General features: G+C 36.1%; 2 protein-coding genes across 6 annotated transcripts in view; one reads left to right on the forward strand and one right to left on the reverse strand.

The window, feature by feature from the left end:
- The window catches only part of LOC126458391 (protein abrupt-like), a 67,015-nt gene extending 58,962 nt beyond the window's left edge, over positions 1-8,053 (reverse strand). The window contains exons 1-2 of one of the 4 annotated variants that reach the window (XM_050095397.1): positions 7,926-8,007; positions 1,037-1,190 (exon numbers count right to left, since the gene is read on the reverse strand). The gene's annotated coding sequence lies outside the window, so the exon portion shown is untranslated. Of the gene's footprint in view, positions 1-1,036; positions 1,191-2,495; positions 3,495-6,737; positions 7,015-7,925 lie in introns of those variants that run through there. The other 3 variants (XM_050095398.1, XM_050095395.1, XM_050095396.1) reach the window with 3 other exon arrangements.
- Positions 8,054-8,623: 570 nt separating this feature from the next.
- The window catches only part of LOC126456675 (uncharacterized), a 186,284-nt gene continuing 174,964 nt past the window's right edge, over positions 8,624-19,943 (forward strand). The window contains exons 1-2 of one of the 2 annotated variants that reach the window (XM_050092416.1): positions 8,624-8,834; positions 12,927-13,095. The gene's annotated coding sequence lies outside the window, so the exon portion shown is untranslated. Of the gene's footprint in view, positions 8,835-8,854; positions 9,115-12,926; positions 13,096-19,943 lie in introns of those variants that run through there. The other variant, XM_050092417.1, reaches the window with a different exon arrangement.

Below are 19,943 nucleotides of genomic sequence, written 5' to 3' on the forward strand. Positions count from 1 at the left end.
CTAGGGTTTCTTCTATTTCAGATGCAGTGTAATACACTTCTGCCGAGAAGAATTGTGAATTGTAGTTTATTTGTCTCATAACGAACATAATCTATGAACATTTAATTCAGCCACAGCAGACATGTCAGACTGCGCTAAAATTTCGCCATAAGCAAAGAACAGCTGATGTTAACAAACAGCATAATAATAATAATAATAATACAATTTTATTATATATACATACAATAAAATATAACACTTAATTACCACTTGCTCAAATAATTGTTTCATCCTCTACGAGTTCTTCCATTGAATAGTAGCATTTCCCACAGAACCTGCTGTAGCCTTGTTTTTAAAATTTCTGGCTTAATATTAAATGTGTTTTTGCCCATTAACTTGTTATATATGGTCATCCCTGTATACAGTGGAGTCCGTGCATACTGGTGTTCCCCTAATTGCGATGGTTTTAGTGTCTGAAAGTTTTCAAGTGTTTGTGCATTTTACTTTTTAGCAGTGCTACATAATGTGCTTGTATGCATTACTTCTTTAAGGGGTGTTTTATATCAAAGTTAAACGATTTGCTTATTAGGCACGTTGGTCTTTTCTGCAGTGTTAAGTAATTTGTTATCTGTTTTCACTTTTCAGTAGTGTTTTTATTTTCAAAGTTTCGTGTTCATTGATTTACTTATTGTGCATGTTGTACTCACAATGTAGATGATGTATTTTGAGATTCCCCTTTCAATCGTGTACCAATCAAGGTGGCTACTTCAGTCTTAACATATTGGATCCGCATTCGGGGAGCCTGGGGTTCACCCTCCATCTGGTCACCTTGACTTGAGTTTACTATGGTTTCCCCTGTTTCTAATGAAAATGCTGGAATGGTTGCTTTACTTAGGCCACAGAGAACCTTCTGCCCTATCCTCGCCTTATCATATACTATTTTGTTAATTTTTTGTACATATTATTTCTGTTTTGTTTCTGACATGGCTGATACCACTGCAATAAATGGGCTATTGACAAATAAAAAAATAATAAATTGAATGCTGGTTATGCATGCCTTCAGAATAGAGGCTGGTAACTCATCCAGGCTGGATGACTTCTTAATTTTCGTATTGTTCTTCTGTCTTCTCTTTTGCAGGACACCACACTGTGCTGTCTATACATTGGGTGCTACACCTGCCTTAATGAAATTTTGCTGTAGCTTCCAACACCTGAAAAATGTCATTTATACAATTTTCTAGTTTTTATGGATTTCCTATTAACCTGCTTCTATCTTTGAATTGCATGTTATTGTATTTGTGTGTGCATGTTCTTTCCTCAGTTTCTCATTTTATGACAACCCACACTACTATTACTTTTTTGTATATAATTTTGCCACTAAATGGTGGAAAGTAGGGTATGCTTCTAGGGAAAGGTTTTATTAATAGCTCAATGTTCTAAGTTTTGGAAGTGTAATCATCTTGCAGCTAACAAATCCATGCAGGATTAAAATACAGTAGTGTCCATATTTCTCATGAGGAAGACATAGTATGTGTTATTTCCTGTCCAGGAAAATTTCAAAATCGTTTTCCATTACTCTAGGGGCTGTAGTCTGTGTATCCAGTAATAGAAAAACATTGTACAAAAGCTATGGGTTTTTAGCATTATTGACTGATGATTGATCCAGTATGTAAAACAAATGTAAGCAACACATCACTTCGAGACTCTATTATTTTACTTTGTTATTCTGAGACTGTGCTCCAACAAATGATGTTCTGTTTGTCATTATATTACTCTTTCCGCCCATCAGTAAGTTGACAGTGCATCAAAATTCCTTGCCTCATCCCCTCCTCCCAACTTAAGCAGCATCCTTGGAGTGTGATTTCTTAAAAAAAAAAAAAGAGGCTGATCCACAGATACTTCTGCGCTTTTAAGATGAGAATTTAAAGCACAGGTATCTGAGAGATTTGGCATTAAACAGTTTAATTGATAATACAGTACCCAGAGCATCTGTTCTATCTCTTTGAATGGATTTGTTCATTACAAAATAACACTTGCTGCAGCCAGCCACGGTTTTCTTTTATTTCAGGAAATAATGTTTATTCTCAAGTGCATTTTCATGCATAATGCCATTTGTAAGTGATGTTTGCAGTGTGTGTGTGTGTGTGTGTGTGTGTGTGTGTGTGTGTGTGTGTGTGTGTGTTAGATTAGATTTACTTTCATTCCAACAATTGATCCGTAATGAGGAGGTCCTCCAGGATGTAGAACATGTCAGAAAAACAACAATACATGACAAATATTTCCAACTCAAACAAATAAGCTAATGTACCATTCCACAGGACCCAAGTGGAATGATCATCATTTTTTAATGAACACTATGTGAAAGAATCTTTTTACAAATACTAACGCACTGAATTTAAAATAATTTTTTTAAATTTATTTATAAGGTAATAAACGAGTAATACAACTACTATAATACTTATTTACAAAGAACACATTATTGCACTGAAATGGTGCAGAAGTTAGATTGTACTTACACACACATACAAATCAGCTGGTTCTACTGAGAAATTCATCAATGGAGGAGGAGGAGTTGGCCACCAATAAATCATTAAACTGAATTTCATTGGTTGTTAAGCTTTTTACGGCTGCTGGCAAGTTATTGAAAATGTGTGTTCCTGAATAATGCACACCTTTTTGTACAAGACTAAGTGACTTTAAATCTTTGTGAAGATTATTCTTATTTCTAGTATTGATTCCATGAATTGAGCTGTTGGTTTGAAAAAGTGATATATTTTTAATGACAAATTTCATTAAAGAATAAATATATTGGGAAGCAGTAGTTAGTAACCCTAGTTCCCTAAACAGGCTTCTGCAGGATGTTCTTGAGTTCACACCACATATAACTCTTACTGCACGTTTTTGTGCCCGGAAAACTTTAACTTGGCTTGATGAATTACCCCAAAAAATAATCCCATATGACATTGTGGAATGAAAGTAAGCATAGTATGCCAGCTTTTTCATTTTTATATCCCCAATTTCTGACACAATTCGCATTGCAAATAGATACTTGTTAAGACGCTTCAGCAGTTCTGTGGTATGCTTTTCCCAGTTGAATTTATTATCAAGCTGTAATCCCAAGAATTTAACACTGTACACTTCTTCTACCTGCTTGTCATCGTATGTTAGGCATATACTCGTGGGACACCCCTTACAAGTTCTTAACTGCATGTTTTTTTTTTTTTTTTTAAAGTTTAGTGACAAGGAATTGGCTAGGAACCAGTGATTAATGTCCACAAATATTTTATTAGCTGATCTTTCTAAGACTACACTTGATTTGTTACTTATTGCGTTTGTACCATTGGCAAACAAAATCAACTTGGCATCTCGTAATGTTACTGATGAAAGGTCATTGGTATACACACGAAAAAGTAAAGGCCCTAAAATGGGACCTTGTGGGACCCCACATGTAATTAGTTCCCAGCTGGATGACGCCCGATAGCTTGATAGATGTCTCTTTCCTAACAACACCCTTTGTTTCCTGCCAGATATATAAGATTTGAACCATTTTGCAGCATTTCCTGTTACACAATAATATTCTAATTTAATTAAAAGGATATTGTAATTTACACAGTCAAATGCCTTTGACAGATCACAAAATATACCAGTTGGCTGCAATTTTCTGTCTAATGAATTAAGCACATTTTCACAGTAAGTGTAGACAGCCTTCTCAATATCAGAACCCTTTAGAAATCTTAACTGCTTCTTTGACAGCATGTTATTTGAGATAAGATGGTTATAAAGCCGATTGTACATTACCTTTTCTAAAATTTTTGAGAATGCTGGCAAAAGTGAAATTGGACAGAAATTTGATGCTATTCCTTTATCTCCTTTCCTAAACAGTAGCTCAAATCAGCATATATTAACCATTCAGGAAATATTCCACTGATAAATGACTGGTTACACAGATAGCTTAATATGTTATTTAACTCAGAATCACATTCTTTAATTAGCTTTGTTGATATTTCATCATACCCACTACATGTTTTTGATTTTAAAGATTTTATGATGGACATTATTTCTGCTGGGGTAGTGAGGGTCAAATTCATATTATGGAAGTTACTTGAAATGTCTGTTCTGAGGTATTCCATAGCAGCATCTACAGAACCTGACAACTCCATCTTTTCAGTAACAATTATGAAATGTTTGTTAAAAAGTTTTGCAACACTATACACAACTGTCACCAATGTATCATTTACTCTAAATGCTATTTGCTCCTCTTCATGTCTGGTTCTACCAGTCTCAAAAAGTTTTGCAACACTATACACAACTGTCACCAATGTATCATTTACTCTAAATGCTATTTGCTCCTCTTCATGTCTGGTTCTACCAGTCTCCTCCTTTGCTATATCCCATATTGTCTTTATTTAGTCTGATATGATTATCTTCTCCTTTTGCTTTGATGTCCGTATCACAGTCTTTAATATTTTGCAGTATTTCTTGTAATGCACTATAGCATCAACATCGGAACTGTTTCGGATTGACAGATAGAGTTTTCTTTTTGTTTTACAAGATTACCCTATTCCTTGAGCAATCCATGGCTTCTTTGTAGACTTTGCTCTAACCCTGGTAAGTTTTTGGGGAAAACATGTGTTCAAATAAGGTAAGCACTTTATAAGCAAAAGTGTTATATTTTTCATTCATGACATGAGCACTGTAAACATCAGTCCTGTGAATGTCTCTGAGGAGTGTCCTAAAAATAATCAATTTTTGGCTTATTGATTACCCTCTTGAGCTCAGATTTAACAGATTTTAGATCCTGTTCAGTATTAACATTTAACAGAAGGAACTGCATATTATGGTCTGAGAGGCTATTGACTATTGGTTTTGTAATATAATTTTATTCATTGGACTTTTCTATAAAGATATTATCAATGGCTGTTTGTGAGCAATTGGCTACCCTAGTGGGAAACTTTACAGTGGGAATTAAGTTGAATGAGTGTGTTACTAACTCATTTAAGTTCTTATTGGGAGAGTCTTTAAAGGAACCTACATTGAAATCACCCTCAACCAGTATTTCTTTGTTTTTGGTTGTTAAATGGGCCAGTACAGCTTCAAGGTGGTTTACAAACTGATTAAAGTTACCTGCAGGTGCTCAATATGCACTTAATATTATGAAGGATTTTTTTGTGAAATTCTACTTCTGTTGCACATGCTTCCATATGCTGTTCTAGGGAAAATTTATGAATGTCTATGTTCTTAAATTTATGACAGTTCCTGATGAATGTGGCAACTCCTCCTTTCTCCATTTTTGATCTACAAGAGTGAGATGCTAACCTAAACCCTGTAACACTTAAAAGCTCTATACCAGTGGTCACATGATGTTCAGAGAGGCAAATTATGTTGGCTGGCTTTAAGGACTCTAATTCACCTATGCAGATAATTAATTCATTAATTTTATTTCTCAGTCCTCGAAAATGTTGATGCAATAAAGGTAGCTGACATTTCACATTGACTGAGTTAAAATTGGGTAGAGTTAAAATATCTGCTGACTGTTGAAAATTCTTAACCAATGGCTGTTTATGCTGATGTAATAAGCTAAAATTATGTTTTTTTTTGTTTCTTTCTCAAACTGAAAGTTTGTCTCAGTCCTAACCTCTCTTAAAATTTGGTTTCTTTCTGTCCTTGCTACCCTAAAAAGGGGTCTTTTCTGAACCCTATAAGCACTGGTATTTTATCACTCATGACAGTGCCTCCCCCCTTTAACTTTCCTGCTATTTTCCCAGCCAGTTTACCCTTCCCCTTCCTGTTGAGGTGAAGGCCATGCCTAGTATGATTCCAACTACTGAGAGAATCAACAGGAACCACACCAATGTGTGACCCTGCACCCAACATAAGCAACCATTCCAACTCCAAATTAACTCACTTGATAGAAGAGTTCAAATGAGGTCGGTCATGGAGCCCAAGAGCAGATACAAACTCAACACTAGTATGCTTCGATGCTGATGCAATCTTTGCCAGGTCACACTCTACACTGTACCCCGGATCTCTGTCAATACTATTCCCTGCCCCACCGACTATAACCACAGTGTCTTCCTTAGTGAAATCTTTGCAAAGTGATCCTAAATCCTCTAGACCAGCACTAGGTTTAAAAAAAAAATGGTGACCTGGTATTCTGATCCTAGTTCATCCTGCAAAAGTTGGCCAACACCTCTAACATGGGAACTACCTAACAACCCGTTCTTTCTTTTTACTGATTTCCCTATTTTCTTAATTTTCAATTTGCTGATGAAAGTTTGTTGTGCCCTGTCTACACCTGCAACTGCTTGAGGCTCACCAGTTTCTAACTGAAGCAATAGGTCAAATCTATTTTCAACATTCACCACAAAGCTGTCAAACAAAGTTCTAGGCCTGTTCCTCCTGTTGCCCCTTCCCACCTCTCTTTACCCTTCTACCTCCTTAACCTGCCAAGATCTCCCCTGGCCTTGTCTAACTCAGCCTGAAGGGTGGCAATTTTCCCCTCCTGTTCTAGTATCTTCCTATCTCTACTACAAATCCTACAAAACTACTGATGAGTCTCATTTACTTCCCCTATTCCCATGACACTACAGTCACCCACATGGAAAAAGCAACAGCATCTATCACACCAAAGCCCCAATCTAACAATTCTATGGTGTGTGTGTATTAAACATCACTCCCACAATTCACAGTTGGCTTGCAAGCTGAAAATAAAAATGTTAAAAAATGTGTAAGAGGGTAATAAGAACTCCAAAACATACCGGTACCAGAATAATACAGCAACTCACACATTGTAACATAATGTATAAATGCCACAACAAAATATGGGACTTATTTCCGGAACTGCATCATTCAGACCATTGTCTCTACAGTTTTAGGCTTTCACAAACCAATTCTAATGGATAAAATCTCTCTTCAAAGCCATCACTTTGCACTGTCACACAAATGTCGACAGCATAAATTGATGCCGGAAAGGGAAGGCTGATTTCTATGAACACATGTAACAATCAACATGAGGGAATACTGTCATATTCCTTCAGTAGATTATCTATTTCGCCTCACTGTAAGTACCTTAAAACACTACAAAAAATAAAAAAAAAAAAATGATTGTTTCAGAATGGAACTAGATGGTTTAATGAACTAACTGTGCTATTAGATTACACAGTTCCAGCTATTTTATTCGGTAAAGTAAATGCAAAAGGGACGGCTTCAGGCGTTTTAATTTTCACCCCGTATAGAACAGCCATAGTCCTCGTATCCGGATTCTCGTCCTGACAGAGGCAAAATGATTCACGTTACAAGTATCAGACTCACAGCACAATGCAAAAACCGAAGCAATAGCACGATACCACGAGAAACAGAAAGGTGTTACTTTAACCAGTTATATCTAATACGATGACAACATATTAACCATTAATGGGTAATATGATTTTTTAGGTTAATACATATGGGCAACGACATAGAAGCGCAAAAACTGAGAAATACGTATATTTCTTTCTTTCGCCAAAATAACAGTCTACAGCGTTTCCTTCCTGTGTCGTAGGGAAACAATTGTTTATCCTTTACTTAAGGGCACCCTGTGCGAAGCCAATGGGTGTGCCAGTTTTAATATGCAATACAAAATACAATCATGATTTTACGCATCCTGCAATAAATCATGATAAACATGTACTCAGCTTCTTTGCATTTTTTACATAAATTCTCAGTTGTTTGTTCATTATCTGTCGCTAACGAGTTCCCAGATATCGAACATACACATTACACTCATACAGACAAAACTTGACATTCTTGTGTAAACATAAATAAATCAGCAGTAGACATGCTGTTTAATCATTGGCTCAAAGGCACTGACAGATCCAATATAAATACTAGGGTCACACTCAGCCACGCTTTGATTCTGATCTTGATGTAAAAGATACAATTACTGATGTTCATAGCCATTTCCTTACCTGCTATTCGTAAAAAGTTTTTTTCGTGAAAATCTGTTAATTATGTGGAACAAAGTTGGCAACCTGTCACACAAACTTGTTCAAATCCTAGTGACACTCGCAACCAATCACAATTTGTGTACTGTGTAGTATATATCGAAAACTTTCATCGACTATAAAATATCGACGTGAGCGGCTATGTCGACTAACGACTACCAATTGAGCAAGCGTAGACAAAGTCAACATACATTTGAAAAATGGAATTGCGGTGTTATCATTTCAGTAGGACTGAAGGGCTAAATAAATAAACAAACAAACTTATTTATATTATAAACCGATAGTTTTCGGTTCATTTAAATAAAATTAACACTTGACAACTCTAAACAGCACTTTTATGGTGGAATTCGTCATTGTTTCAAATCTGCATTGAGTGGGTTTTCTAGAGAGTTGGTCGGAAGATTTCCATTTTGTTGTAATTTATGACCCCAGAGAAAATGAGTAACTCCGTGTCTTCATAAAATTTTGCCATTTGGGGTGCCATTATTAATAATGGCCTTTTTTCCGATTAAGTCTAGCACCAAATCTCACATAGTTCAGAACCTGCTCTTCTTCCAATTCATATGTTTGAAATGAAGTAATGATTTTTTAAAGAAATTGTTTCCTTTTAACGGTGGGGCACCGTAAGATTTTGGAAATAAGGTGGGGAATGATTGTGTGGTTGTTTAGAGTATGTTAATGTACTGTGAAGGGTGTCGCAAATTATAAATTACAACTGAAGTAAACATACAAAGTCTATTGTTTGTGTCTCAAGTTAAATTACCAGATTATTCGATGGAACTATTTCTTTATTTCATTTTCATACACCAGATGATTTAAACATACAGTGTGCCAGTTTTTACTGTTTTATTTCCATTACACGTGGTGACAGAGGTGCATATAAATTTTCGTGATAGATAGACAGTACGTTCCCATCTAGGCTATGAACTATTTTAAGTGTTTTATGTGTAAGCTGTTTTATTTTCTTGACTGCTGCACCTCATTGGCATGGAAATTACAAGACAGAGTGACTGGCTAGCATTTACCTTCACGAGCCGAGATACTTAGTGCTGGTGATACACACAGCTAAAAGTACAAAAAACTGTCCTAGCTTTCAAGCTTTCAGAACTATTAATTCCTTCCTCAAGGAGGAAAGAGGGATAGGCTGAATAAGGTTAGTAAGGAGACCTCCAGGATGAGAGGGACTCAGTTGTTGTGAGGACAAGTGGAGACAAAAATGAAATTGTAGCAGATCTGAAAATTCCTATGCAGTTTCTTGACCACAGATTGAATCAAGCTATGAATCTCTCTGTATTTATTTATGTATTTTTGTGGCACCATTTAAACATTCAGTATCTGTAAAAAGCATAAAAGTCTGTTTAAAAAATGAAAAAAAAACCCAAAGATCCACCATTGGAAAATCTATAATAGTTTGATAAAATGTGTAGGAGAGGATAAATTACAATAAGACTAAAATAATGTACAATGCATGTTTAGAATTTCTAGGAAAGACAGGAAAAGAAACAAAAGAATCAGAAAAGAGACTAGAACAGAAGACATAGTTAAAACTGTAATGAAAATGAAATGGAAGTACGTGTGGTATGGAGACAGGTACCAATAAAGCTCTCTTCTGGATTCTAAAAGTGATAAGAAAAGGCTGAAATGATGACATAATGGAGGCTGGATATATCACATTAGACAGTTTATAGGAGCAATGGGGAAGTGTGTTGCTGTACACCATAATGAATGGAAAAATCTAGAGAAGACTTTTATCCAGGATCAGATATCAGATAGCTGGTAAAGACAATGCTGATGATAAGACGTTTCTCTCATATTTGTACTTGCAATGGGCAGAGAATCTAAATCACTGTTGGATACTAAAGTCTCTGCAATCTTTTGTTCAGCTGATGCTTCCATATCATAGTGTTAGATGTAAGTTGATGCAGATGAGTAGGAGCAACAGGCCCATAAACTTCAGATAACGTATTAATAGTGTCCTGCTTGACACAGTCATGTTGTTTAAATATCTGGGTATAATATTACAAAGCAATATGAAATGAAATTAGCATGTGAGGATTTTGGTAAGAAAGGTGAATGGTTGACTTTGGTTTATTGGGAGAATTCTAGGAATCTGTGGTTCATTTGTAACCGAGACTGCAAATAGGACACTAGTGTGACCTATTCTTGAGTACTGCTTTAGAGTTTAGGATCCATACTGTGTCAGATTAAAGGAAGACATCAAATCAATTTGGAGGTGGTCTGCTTGATTTGTTACTGGTAGGTTTGAACAGTGTACAAGTGTTATGGAGATGCTTCAGGATCTCAAATAGGAATAGGTGAAGGGAAGGTGACATTCTTTTTGAGGAACACTACTGCGAAATTTTAGAGAACCGACATTTGAAGCTGACTGCAGAATGATTCTGTTGCCTCCAACATAGATTGTCTACAAGATATGAGAAATTAGGTCTCATATGGAGGCATATAGATAGCCGCTTTTCCCTCATTCTATTTGTGAGTGGAAAAGGAAAGGAGATGACTGGTAGTGGTACAGGGTACACTGCACTGTGCATCATAAAATGCATTGCAGAGTATCGATGTAGACATGGATGTAGTTGAACATAATGTTTATCATGTAGCCCTTGCCCCACACCCACCTCCACCCATTTCCACTGGGTACTATCAGGGAAAAAAAGCCCCCCGAATGCATGCCCACAATGGTGGCAACACCCTCTGGAGGAGCAAGCTGTATCTGTGGTATGAAGCCCATGTATCTCTTGCTTTTCTTCGATATCAGTACTCAGGCTGGACAGAGAATCCAAATCATTAGATACTAAGATCTCTGCACTCTTTTGTTAAACTGACACATTCCACAACAAATGGCTTATTATGAATATGTTTTGCAAAACATGGAACTAATTAACTAACCAACCAACAAGATTTTTTCCAAACAATTGACTAAGTGGGAGCACCACTTGAACAATAAATTTATTTAAACACACCTGAGAGATGTTTTCTGTGCAGGAAGATGTCGTTAATGAAATTTATGCAGCTTGCAGTGCACCACATATCCAAAATGTTTATCTTTTATTTGTGGCATGACAGTATATTTTTGATTTTAGACACGTATGCCTTCTATCTAGTAGCCACAACAGTGAAGGAGCAAGTAGAGGCAAGCACTTAATAAAATTTTCCATAAATCTGGTGAATGCTAAGTCAGTGTTGGAAGGAGAACAGATTCCAAATATCTAATGAGTAGACATATACTACAGTGGCAATACAAATTTTGAGGAGTTCTGTGTTAGAAGAAGCCACATCATGAAAGATTTACCCTGTTGGTCTATTCTGTGATCTGGACAGTGCCTGCAGTTGTGTTGAGCATAAAATTCTACAGGGGAACTAAAAAGGTATGGCATTAAAGGCACTTCCCTTATATGGTTGGAGTTGTATCTCAACAATAGGAAATGGAGGACCACATTAACAAATGATACAACAGTAACAAGACTAAATTTGGTGATGAGAAATATTAAGCATGTCATCCATCAAGGTTCAGTTCATGCACTGATCCTGTTCATAATCTGCATAAATGACACATATGGGACAATGGAGTGCATCTTCAAAAACTGTTATGACACAAATGCACTGACAAAATGCTCATACACATCCATAGATAGCACAGCCAGTTAAAAGAATGTAGTAGGTCTAAAACTGGTTCTGTGCAAGCACTTTAACTCTGTCTCTTACAAAGACTCATATTAAATAACTCCAAACAAATAAAAATAACCTGAAGGTTCCAGAACTAGAGATCAACAGGCATGCAATGGATGAGGCTCCACTTGTTAAGTTTCTAGGCAGTCCAGATGAATTATAAACTGAGGTGGCACTAGTGTGGGGATAGGTTAACAAAAAAGCTCAGTCATGCCTATTTTGCACTTAGAAATCTCTCATGTTGACATGCAGATGAGAGTGAAAGAATATTTTACTTACATGTAAGCAATACTGTTCCTCAACACAATTTTCTGAGACAGTGCAGCTAAGATTAAAAACTTGTTTATTCTACAGAAGTATGAATTAAAATAATGTGTACGGTTGATAATGGAACATCTTGCAGAAGCATTGTGAGAGATACTTACAATTTTGTACCAATACATATTGTTGTTCAATGTACATTGTATGCAATGCTGTAATGATTATAGCCACTGACTAGCAACTTGTGTGTCACTGGTTCAGTTCCCACCTCCAGCAGTTATTTATCATTTCAGATTTGCAATTTCTCGAAGCTTTAGGGACTGACTGATTTATGGAATATTGGAATCTTGTTTCTAATTATTAGTAGAAATGATCTATCTCCCTTTTCATAACAAAAATTTATGAGGCAAGGTGCAGGCCCAGATATAGCTGGGTGTTCTCCATGTTGTGAATACACTGCCTGAATTCACTGCAACTTGCAGTGGAGGACCATACTTGGAGGACCATACTGGTGTAGCACTCAGCTGAACACATACACACTGCCCACATAGTGGTATGATAAAAGATGACATCTCTGGAGAGACTAATATACACATAGATATATAAAGTAATATAGAAACAGTTTCCATAACTAATCATGTGAGTAGATTAGTACTAGTTATAATTTTTTGCCAGTGTGCTGTCTCTTGAAGTAAAATTGATTCATTCCACATCCTTGAAGGCTCTCCTTCATGATGGAATTTATAAAACATGAGGTACAGCTGAATGAACTTAAATACCTTTCGAACTATGCCCTTACTATGCTCTTCAAGAATGTTTAGTCAGTATGGTTTCTCATTGACATCTGTACCACAGTCAACATCAAATTTCTCTCTTATTAGTTTTTCAGTCCATTTAACTTAAAAATGTTATACAACAAACCTGAAAGGTTATTTTAATACCTTGTCTGAATTCATGAACCACTGAGTTTCTTAGTATGGAACAAGTCTGAAGAAAAGTCAGTTCACATTCTTCTTACAGGATTGTTCGCATCACTTTCCTTAATCTGTGTTGTGCAGCCACTGGACACAAAAAAGGATGGAACAGAAAGAAGTTGTGGATGAGTGGCTTTCGGGCAAGGGCAGAAGAAAAGAAGATAGAAAGGCTGGGCATAAATTAACAAGAGAGATGGGTTGGCTACTTATAACAAGTAAGTACTAACACTAAAATTCCAGTTTTTCAAAGTTCCATTTTAGAGACTGCTATGATCAGTCACTTGATGTTTTATTGATTATTATTATTATTTGGTTTCTCATTGACATCTGTACCACAGTCAACATCAAAATTCTTTCTTATTAGTTTTCAGTCCATTTAACTTATAAATGTTATGCAACAAACTTGAAAGGTTCTTTTAAACCTTGTCTGAATTCATGAACCACTGAGTTTCTTAGTATAGAACAAGTCTGAAGAAAAGTCAGTTCATATTCTTCTTACAGGATTGTTCATACCACTTTCCTTAATCTGTGTGTTGCAGCTACAAATTTATTGATTTATTAACACTTGCAACATGATAAATGACAACTTGTAAGCTATAAGCCACTACTAGTAAAAAATATTTCTTGAATCATGGTGGATAAAGAAGGGAGAATTGATCACTTCTGATAGGCTGTAAGGAGAATGGAATGTATACCTAAAATGAAATACTTAATCATCCACAATGAACAGATAAATTGATGAACAGTGGGGTCAGAGATTTTTTGAATAGACCAGTGCATAGTTGTAATGTCATGAGGAGGAGGAGAAGAAGAAGAATATTTTGTATTATCTATATTTTTGATCAAGGCTACTAGAATAATTGTCAGATGATTACTGATGGAAGCAACAAGTAACAGCAGATAATATTGCAGATAAAATTAGTCTAATGCAAAATGAAAGTAAACAATTAATACAATTCTTTACATAATTGTGTTAACAAGATAGTATTGTTGCTATTATTATAATAATGTTTTACGAATGACCCAACTGCTGGATAATTCTTTTGTATGCTAGGTATCATTTAATACTGTATATAATTTGCAGTATCACCAAATACTGAGAAACGCTCAGGAAATGAGCTCCTGTTAAAATAATATTTCCCTAACAGGTCTTTCTCCTTCTGTACACACTCATTCGGTAAATATGGTAATGTGTGTTGACATAGCTAACGGCCCATTCGTACAGCAAACAAGTAGTGACTTGCTCTCAGCCTCATTTTTCATAACCGTTAAGTCTTACTTGATATAAGCCTTCTCTGCAGTGTGTATAAGCCATTTGCTCTGGGAATTTCCTGCTTTACAGGTAAGGTTCGACATACTTGTGATAAATGAAAATCTTTTTTATTGTTTTTGTTTTTTTTAAAAAGAAAGAAAAAAAATCTGCTTGGAATTTCTGTCTACTAATAATACCAAAAACTTATTTAGTAATGAGATAGATATGTTTGTGTTATCTTTTTTAAATATATTGGCACACATTTCTTTCCATTCTTCTTTCTAATTAGATTACTACATACAAAGCTTAGGTTCATGTGCCAGTATTTTGTCATTGTTTTTGTCTTTCTTTTTTGCTGGTATTACTTACTTTGTGCTTATAATTTACACTAGATATAATGTCACTTGATGAGATACTAACATTAGAGTATGATTGAAATACGAGTAGCTGCTGCTGTACTTTTAATACTGTCTTGAGTCAGGGAAGTCACTTATCAGTTTGCAAAACAAGAAATCTTGACTTGTATCATTATCATTACATTATTCTACATTATGACTGAAAGCTTACTCTATATTTGGTTATTATTTTGAACAAAACTAACTTCTTGTTTTTTGTGCACATTACTTTGTTGACATAATTTATAATTTTAGCCACTGATTACAGCTGGCTTCTTAACTAACTATATGTTGTTGTTGTTGTTGTTGTTGTTGTGTTGGTGGTCTTCATTCCAGAGACTGGTTTGATACAGCTCTCCATGCTACTCTATCCTGTGCAAGCTTCTTCATCTCCCAGTACCTATTGCAACCTACATCCTTCTGAATATGCTTAGTGTATTCATCTCTTGGTCTCCCTCTATGATTTTTACCCTCCATGCTGCCCTCCAGTACTAAACTGGTGATCCTTTGATGCCTCAGAACATGTCCTACCAACCAATCCCTTCTTATAGTCAAGTTGTGCCACAAATTTCTCTTCTCCCCAATTCTATTCAATACCTTCTAATTAGTTACATGATCTACCCATCTAATCTTCAGCATTCTTCTGTAGCACCATGTTTCAAAAGCTTCTATTCTCTTCTTGTCTAAACTATTTATTGTCCATGTTTCACTTCCTTGCATGGCTACACTCCATACAAATACTTTCAGAAATGACTTCCTGACACTTAAATTTATACTCGATGTTATACAAATTTCTCTCCTTCAGAAACGCTTTCCTTGCCATTGCCAGTCTACGTTTTATATCCTGTCTACTTCGACCACCATTAGTTATTTTGCTCCCCAAATAGCAAAACTCGTTTACTACTTTAAGTGTCTCCTTCCCTAATCTAATTCCCTCAGCATAACCCAACTTAATTCGACTACATTCCGTTATCTTCATTTTGCTTTTGTTGATGTTCATCTTATATCCTCCTTTCAAGACACTGTTCTGTTCAACTGCTCTTCCAGCTCCTTTGCTGCCTCTGACAGAATTACAATGTCATCGGTGAATCTCAAAATTTTTATTTCTTCTCCATGGATTTTAATTCCTACTCTGAATTTTTCTTTTGTTTCCTTTACTGCTTGCTCAATATAGGTACAGATTGAATAACATCGGGGACAGGCTACAACCCTGTCTCACTCCCTTCCCAACCACCGCTACCCTTTCATGCCCCTTGACTCTTATAACTGCCATCTGGTTTCTGTACTAATTGTAAATAGCCTTTTGCTCCCTGTATTTTACTGCTGCCACCTTCAGAATTTGAAAGAGAGTATTCTAGTCAACATTGTCAAAAGCTTTCTCTAAGTCTACAAATGCTAGAAACTATATGCATCACTTCCTGTAATAAACTGTTGTGACACAAGGTATTATTGTTAATTTACTCCACTTATGTTTCGGTTAACCTTCATTTACCATTTAGGGGAACTGCAGGAACATATTACAACACAGAATTAAGTTCCTTGTGTTTAATTTCTGTTTACTAAAGCATTTTCTGCTAGTGTCACTGTAGAGTGTCATTAAGTATTTTTCATGAGTGATTGTTTATATTCCTCTTGTACATTTTACTAGCAGAGACCAACCTTGCAGATTGTTTTATTTTAATCATATTGTTGCATTCACAAGACAGTCTCTTTACTGCATATTTTGTGTTTTTGATGTTGAGTGTGTCAGCAGTAAAATACAGATCAATTGCTGGCTACTGACACAGAATTCCAAGTATTAAATAAATAAAAAGCTATACTGATACACAAGATACTGATTTGTGTTATATTGATAGCACCAGGTTGAGAGCTAAATGATTTATTATATTTATTTTTATTTGTATTGTTAAATATCATTGTACATAACCGGTTGTCAGTTGGTTCCGCAGGATTTTTTTCTGACCTTATTAGCCTGAGTGTAACGTGAAAAGTGAGGCAGTTAGTGGATTCTCGAAGAGTTTTCTTAACTGGAAAGGGTCTGTGTGATAAAATATGTTTCTTATATATCTAAAGACAAAGATGATGAGACTTACCAAACAAAAGTGCTAGCAGGTCGATAGACACACAAACAAACACACACACAAAATTCTAGCTTTCGCAACCAACGGTTGCTTCATCAGGAAAGAGGGAAGGAGAGGGAAAGACGAAAGGATGTGGGTTTTAAGGAAGAGGGTAAGGAGTCATTCCAATCCCGGGAGCGGGAAGACTTACCTTAGGGGGAAAAAAGGACAGGTATACACTCGCACACACGCACATATCCATCCGCACATACACAGACACAAGCCACGTGGAATGTTTCCCTCTATTATAAAAATATGTTTCTCGTTACTTGAAGACTGTTTTGAGTGTGACTTGTAAAATACTGTACAGTGCACAGAGACATTAATAATTTTTTCTCGAAACTGTTTGTTGTATGTCACTAGGAAGTTAGAACTGAAGAAGAAAGTATAACAGATCCCATCTGATGGGGTTGGTGGATAATAATATTGGATTTGTTCATTCGTTGTTGTCTTTTACAAGAGCCAGAAAACTATTTTTGCGGTCAGCCAGAAAGCGATGGAGAACATATTGACCATAATTTCCAGTCTGCAAGTCCACATCCTTCTTGTGCTCACTGAAAGAGAATGTTTCTACTCTGTATGACTTTAGTTTCAGTTTGACTGCTTTTAAATTTTTGGCTAGAATTTTTAGAATCGAACTGACATTAGGACCTGACTTCTGAACTATTTTTTCAAGAATCGTTGTATTGATTGTTATTTTGATTAAAGTCTTGAAACTTGGTAGAGTTTTCTTAGATTTTTCTTTAGTTTTGACTAATACTAGTTCACCAATGTTAAAAATAGTGGGGCAGGCTTTTGCATCATGCCTTCTTTTTCTACCCAAAACTCTTTTACTTGTATTTGCCATAGCCTGTGCCTTCTTCTCATCTATAGAGCTCTGAGATAGGGCTGGAAAATCATCTTTGTTTTAAAGGATGTTATGGGCTTCCTGATTAAACATTAGTTCACATGGAGCAAAGCCTGTGGCATCATGTTTAAGATTTTTGGTGATTTCGTCAAAGTTTTTGATGTGATCAGCCCAAGTTCAATGCTTCCTGGCATATTAAGTCCTACACAGTCTGTTTAGCTCACACATAATTGTCTCATTCATATTTCCCTGTGGAAAATACACTGAGATCCTTATATGGTGAATTCCTGCATTTTCTAGACATGCTTTAAATTTTCCCAAAATAAATTGCGACCTGTTGTCCGATAAGAGACTCTTAGGCTCGCCAGTCTTTACAAAATATACCTTTTCTAGCTAGTCTACCATCATTTTGGTGTTAGCTCTCTTTACTGGATGTAGTTTGACATACTAACTAAAACTGTCAATGACCACAAAAACATGGGTACATCCTCCTTTAGATGTGAGGAGGGGGCCAAAGAGATTGACTGCGTATAACTCCGGAGGTTCACTTGGTTGTACATTGCGCAATTTCCCTGTGCTATACTGTTTATGCATGTACCTTCTGACAGACAACACAGGTTGCTAGCCTTCTTGCTACTCTATGATGGATGTTGTCGAAAATCACTTGCTCACTTAATGTAGCTAAGCATTTCTTGGCTCCCTAATGGCTATATTGTTGATGCATGTAATCTATCAGCAAATCCACATATTGTGATGGAAAACATATTTTCTATTCTGATAAATCTAACTTCCTTATTCAGAACAAAATTCCTTTATGTAGGCAATAGTTCTGTGCAGCTCTTGGATAGCTGGGTACTCCTAAAAGGCTTTTGATTAATCTCGCCTGATCATCAACATTCTCAAGTTTTCACATACTTTCTTCAAGGCACCTTCCTCCTTGAGCTCATGTATGGCCAACATGCTCATTTCATTCTTATCTGCTAATGTTATTTCTAATTCCCTGCATAACTCAGCACTTCTTGATAGCCCATCTGCTATAACATTGTTTTTGATTTGATTTGATTTTTTATTGGTCCAGTTTTATAATACAGCACAAATTGTACAATTGATATTGGACAGGTCAAAGGTAAGTTACAATAATACGTAGTATTAGCAAAATAGCAGGCAAATTAAAATAGGTATCTATTACAAGTAATTTTGTTACGCTTTATTAGAAATGCCTTTAGTTTAGCTTTAGATATTGGATGAGTAGCATTTTTTATTTCCTCTGGTATCTTATTGTGTAGTATTACACCAATGTTAATTATGCTCCTCTGATAGGTGGTTATTCTGTGATATTTTTGATGTATATTTGATTTCCCTCTGGTACTATAGTTGTGTACATTTTTGTTCTGTAGCAGTTTGGCTGTTTTCAGGAGGTAGTCCCTAGTGAACGAGATAGTTTCATAAATGAATAAACTTGGAACATTTAGAATACCAAGCTCAGCAAAATGGGATTTACCGGACTCCATCTGTTTAAGGCCACAAATTATTCTTAGAGCTTGTTTTTGCATTCTAAAAACCTTTACACTGTGAGTTGAGTATCCCCAGAAAATGATCCCATATCGGACTAGTGAGTGGACCTGTGCATAGTATGCCTGCAGTACTGTTGTTTTGCTTGTTCTAGCCTTTAAAATTCTTAGGCCATAGCATACAGATGATAGTTTTCTAAACAAGTTATTTATATGTGTGTCCCACTTTAAGTCTTGCTGAACCCATAGACCCAAAAATTTTGTGACACTTACATTTTCTAGGGGATCATTTTTCAATTGTGCTTGAATAGACATTTGATTAATTGGAGGAATTAAATGATCTTGCCACTGGTGGGGAGGCTTGCATGCCTCAGCTAAACAGATAGCCATACTGTAGGTGCAACCATAATGGAGGAGTATCTGTTGAGAGGCCAGACAAACATGTAGTTCCTGAAGAGGGGCAGCAGCCTTTTCAGTAGTTGCAGGAGCAACAGTCTGGATGATTGACTGATCTGGCCTTGTAACACTAACCAAAACAGCCTTGCTGTGCTGGTACTGTGAATGGCTGAAAGCAAGGGGAAACTACACCATAATTTTTCCCGAGGGCATGCAGCTTTACTGTATGGTTAATGATGATGGTGTCCTCTTGGATAAAATATTCTGGAGGTAAAATAGTCCCCCATTCGGATCTCTAGGTGGGGACTTCTCAGGAGGACATTGTTATCAGGAGAAAGAAAACTGGCGTTCTACGGATCGGAGCATGGAATGTCAGATCCCTTAATTGGGCAGGTACGTTAGAAAATTTAAAAAGGGAAATAGATAGGTTAAAGTTAGATATAATGGGAATAAGTGAAGTTTGGTGACAGGAGGAACAAGACTTCTGGTCAGGTGAATACAGGGTTATAAATACAAAATCAAGTAGGGGTAATGCAGGAGTA

Source organism: Schistocerca serialis, chromosome 2, assembly GCF_023864345.2.
Source record: "Schistocerca serialis cubense isolate TAMUIC-IGC-003099 chromosome 2, iqSchSeri2.2, whole genome shotgun sequence".
Lineage (NCBI taxonomy): Eukaryota > Metazoa > Arthropoda > Insecta > Orthoptera > Acrididae > Schistocerca > Schistocerca serialis.